Genomic DNA, 5,000 nt, shown 5'->3' on the forward strand with positions numbered 1-5,000 from the left:
TTGCGAGGGCACGAGAGATGCAACAGATGTGAACATCATTTAGTTGCAACGCTGGGCAGTGTTATAGATCTACAACGAGTAATAGGAGGGTAGGAAACTATGGGCAACGGTTCGCGCGCGCCCTCTGGTCCTGACATCAACGTCCACAATAAACAGACCATACCGCCCTCTATGGGACGACGCTGACACCGCCACCCACAGACACAACACAGCCATCTATGAGAATGTGACCAAACTACATTGCCGTCTGGCCCAGAAACGACACCTCCATCTACAGGAATCCAACGGAACTACACCAACCATACTGCCAAACCACAGCATCGCCATCTATGACAATGTGACGAAACCACATGCAATAGCCCCATCTACGCGAATCGGACGACACTACGTCCACCATGTCGCGCGCACCACAAAAACAAAATACCGCACTCTGCAAGTCTCCCGCAACATGACCTGCTGCACCGACGATACCGCCATCTATGAGACGCCACGCCGACTACGACATCGCTAGGTCCCACAGTGCCCATTTTCCGACGCCACCCACAAAGCCTGCACCATCTGTCCACGACAGGAGCCCCAACGCCAGTGCCTGCGTCGCACGAAGTAGTCAACCGACAATCACTCCACCCGCACCCGCACGTGGCCCACCCCAACCGCCCAAATCGCAACCCAAGCGGATGAACGGCGGACTCTTCCCGCACTCGTACGTTGCAATCCACCCCTATATCTTGCGTTTCATGAAGAGTTATATCCAATATGCCAAATTCCCGCTGTCCCTATACATGCTGTAAGTCTGTGCACACAATATGAACCACACCTCAGCGAGACACTCTATCACACATTACTCTCTGCCTGTAACAGACACAGATACAATATGTAAGCACCAGCATGGACCAACGTCCGGTGCATCCTCTCCGCCACAGTACACCATCCACACTATGATAACCACACCAGGGGGTTCAATTATAAAATAGAATATCCCACCCGTCCGACATCCACAATTGCTCAGATAAGCCACCAACACCCACACATGTCCTACACAGGGGTGCACCCAACACCACCACACTGCCTCCTGTTACAGCACAGAAACAATGGCAGGAATGAATCGCACAGGTCTGCCACTCCCTTGCCGCAACCACAGACGCGGCGCGCCTCCAGTCACGAGCGAAAAGCGCATCCTGACGAGACATAACTGCTGTCACATACTGACGCTGCCTCAGACATCCACTTACAATGATCACTACCAACGAACCTCGGCCCCCCCCCCCCCCAACACACTATCTCTTACCACGTTGTGTACTGTAATCCAACCCATTTCGCACCTTAACCTAACCCATTTTGCACCTTAACCTAACCAAATTTGTAACGCAATTTGTACCGCAATGTAACGCAATTTGTACCGCAATGTAACGCAATTTGTACCGCAATGTAACGCAATTTGTACCGCAATGTAACTCAATTTGTACCGCAATGTAACTCAATTTGTACCGCAATGTAACTCAATTTGTACCGCAATGTAACTCAATTTGTACCGCAATGTAACGCAATTTGTGCCTTAACCTAACCCAAGTTGGGCCTTAACCTAACCCAAGTTGGGCCTTAACCTAACCCAAGTTGGGCCTTAACCTAACCCAAGTTGGGCCTTAACCTAACCCAAGTTGGGCCTTAACCTAACCCAAGTTGGGCCTTAACCTAACCCAAGTTGGGCCTTAACCTAACCCAAGTTGGGCCTTAACCTAACCCAAGTTGTGCCTTAACCTAACCCACGTTGTGCCTTAACCTAACCCACGTTGTGCCTTAACCTAACCCACGTTGTGCCTTAACCTAACCCACGTTGTGCCTTAACCTAACCCACGTTGTGCCTTAACCTAACCCACGTTGTGCCTTAACCTAACCCACGTTGTGCCCTAACCTAACCCACGTTGTGCCCTAACCTAACCCACGTTGTGCCTTAACCTAACCCACGTTGTGCCTTAACCTAACCCACGTTGTGCCTTAACCTAACCCACGTTGTGCCTTAACCTAACCCACGTTGTGCCTTAACCTAACCCACGTTGTGCCTTAACCTAACCCACGTTGTGCCTTAACCTAACCCACGTTGTGCCTTAACCTAACCCACGTTGTGCCTTAACCTAACCCACGTTGTGCCTTAACCTAACCCACGTTGTGCCTTAACCTAACCCACGTTGTGCCTTAACCTAACCCACGTTGTGCCTTAACCTAACCCACGTTGTGCCTTAACCTAACCCACGTTGTGCCTTAACCTAACCCACGTTGTGCCTTAACCTAACCCACGTTGTGCCTTAACCTAACCCACGTTGTGCCTTAACCTAACCCACGTTGTGCCTTAACCTAACCCAAGTTGTGCCTTAACCTAACCCACGTTGTGCCTTAACCTAACCCACGTTGTGCCTTAACCTAACCCACGTTGTGCCTTAACCTGCTCTGTAATTGGCATATGACACGTTACATTAATCCAGTGTTGTCTAACCACAACCCTCTGAATATAGTTCGCTACTCGCACCGCCCACCCTCTTGTGTATCGTTTCATGTTCAACACTTCGCAAGTGTTGCTTACTTTTTACATGCTCCCGCTGTACACTGTAATGTGGACGACTGCAGGATGTACATCGCCCCCCCCCCCCCTCCCCCCTGCCTTCGCACGCTGGTCGTTCAGGTGCTTGCGTGTTCAATGCCCTTCGCAGCTGTTCACTGGCATTCGCATGTCGAAGCGCTCAGTCTACGTCGTGGTACGGCCTGTGTCCACTGTCCGCTGATGTCGTAAGCTTAACCCTCACATTGTACTGCACATAGGTCCGTATGTACTGAATGATACGCTGTGGCACATGTGTGACCGTACAACGACTGCGCCCAACAACAGCGAACCATACGGTCCAAATGTTGTGCACTCAGCCACGTGCCGTCTCCCCATAACAGCTACATTGCAGTGTGGTACGCCATAGAGACGTGTGGGAGTAACGGACGCCCTGGATGGCGATCAGCATGAGCCGTCTGTTGATGTAGTGGCGCGTGTATTCAAACGTAGTCGTCTCTTCTCACACAGTGTGATAGCATGGTGCACCGCGTTCCACATCTGCGACATGGTACAGATGCTGGTTGACAGTCGGTCTCGTAATGGACATCGCATACGTAGGGGGCCACCTCCCACGCGTTCTCTAGTCGGGCACATTTTGTTGCGTGTATGTGGGCAGACGTAGTGTGTCGTGACACCTAACAGACAGGTATGCAATAATCGTTGCATTTGCAAACTGGGATGGACGTCTCCGTTTGCTGGTGACGTTACGCAAATGAACAACTGGTAAACCCATTGTGGTGCGGTTGTTGTTGCTGGAGGTAAATCAGTAAGGGCAAATCTGTGTGTGAAGCGATACGCGGCGGTGGCTGGGTGGGACCGTCCCCGGCCGGTGAGGGGGGGCCGCCCGGCGTGCTGGCCGCGCGGTGCGTGGGCGCACGCGCTACAGCCGGCTGGTGGGGGCGCCCAGTGGCAGGCGCGCCGGCCGACGGACGCGGCAGGCGGCGCAGCTGCGCGCCGGGGCACCCTGCGCGCGGCGCCGGGCGGCCAAAGTGGGTCCTCGCGGGCCCGGTGCGAAGCGCGGTGGACATCTGCAGTGTGCTGGTCCGACTGAGGACTGTGTGCGTTGAGGATGCGCCGCCGCCCGGCACTCGGCGCCGCGACGCCGTCTGCTGCTCGGTCGCCCCAGCGGTTCTCGCTGGTGGTTTGTATCGCAGTTGTGCAGACGTGTTGGCACGTGCGCTGTGCTGGGAGAGTTCGCTTCGGCACCCACGTGGGGCCTTTGCCCTTCTGTGGCGCTGGCGTTGGAGCTGCCGGTCACCGTAGGTGGCGCGTGTTGTCTCCCGCCGGCAATGCCACGACAGCACGCTCCCGGGCCTCTGTCGGCAGCGGCAAGCTCAGTTGGGAGCACGGGTGGTCGCACCTAAAGCGTCTACTCGCCTAACTCCGGGCGATTGCGCCTCTCTCGAACCCGACCAAGTACTTAGGACGGCGCTGCGCGCCGCCGGGACCTGAGAGGGTTTCGAGGTGTATTGTGCAGGGGAGCTCAGCCTCCTCCTGTTTGCAGAATAATTGAGCGGACGCTTGCGTGTTCGCGCGGGCCCCTGGGACACACTCCCGGGCGGCCGGCTGCTCAGCTCTAGTTGACGCAGCTCCCTGGTTGATCCTGCCAGTAGTCATATGCTTGTCTCAAAGATTAAGCCATGCATGTCTCAGTACAAGCCGCATTAAGGTGAAACCGCGAATGGCTCATTAAATCAGTTATGGTTCCTTAGATCGTACCCACGTTACTTGGATAACTGTGGTAATTCTAGAGCTAATACATGCAAACAGAGTCCCGACCAGAGATGGAAGGGACGCTTTTATTAGATCAAAACCAATCGGTCGGCTCGTCCGGTCCGTTTGCCTTGGTGACTCTGAATAACTTTGGGCTGATCGCACGGTCCTCGTACCGGCGACGCATCTTTCAAATGTCTGCCTTATCAACTGTCGATGGTAGGTTCTGCGCCTACCATGGTTGTAACGGGTAACGGGGAATCAGGGTTCGATTCCGGAGAGGGAGCCTGAGAAACGGCTACCACATCCAAGGAAGGCAGCAGGCGCGCAAATTACCCACTCCCGGCACGGGGAGGTAGTGACGAAAAATAACGATACGGGACTCATCCGAGGCCCCGTAATCGGAATGAGTACACTTTAAATCCTTTAACGAGTATCTATTGGAGGGCAAGTCTGGTGCCAGCAGCCGCGGTAATTCCAGCTCCAATAGCGTATATTAAAGTTGTTGCGGTTAAAAAGCTCGTAGTTGGATTTGTGTCCCACGCTGTTGGTTCACCGCCCGTCGGTGTTTAACTGGCATGTATCGTGGGACGTCCTGCCGGTGGGGCGAGCCGAAGGCGTGCGACCGCCTCGTGCGTGTTCGTGCGTCCCGAGGCGGACCCCGTTGAAATCCTACCAAGGTGCTCTTTAT

The 5,000-nt window shown here is 54.3% G+C and overlaps 1 non-coding gene across 1 annotated transcript in view; it reads left to right on the forward strand.

Annotated features, from left to right (window-relative positions):
- The first annotated feature begins 4,186 nt into the window (after positions 1 to 4,186).
- LOC126138928 (small subunit ribosomal RNA) overlaps positions 4,187 to 5,000 on the forward strand; it is a 1,909-nt gene continuing 1,095 nt past the window's right edge. The window contains exon 1 of the ribosomal RNA XR_007528419.1: positions 4,187 to 5,000. This exon is cut by the window's right edge and continues 1,095 nt beyond it. This is a non-coding gene — a ribosomal RNA (small subunit ribosomal RNA).

Source organism: Schistocerca cancellata, unplaced genomic scaffold, assembly GCF_023864275.1.
Source record: "Schistocerca cancellata isolate TAMUIC-IGC-003103 unplaced genomic scaffold, iqSchCanc2.1 HiC_scaffold_674, whole genome shotgun sequence".
Lineage (NCBI taxonomy): Eukaryota > Metazoa > Arthropoda > Insecta > Orthoptera > Acrididae > Schistocerca > Schistocerca cancellata.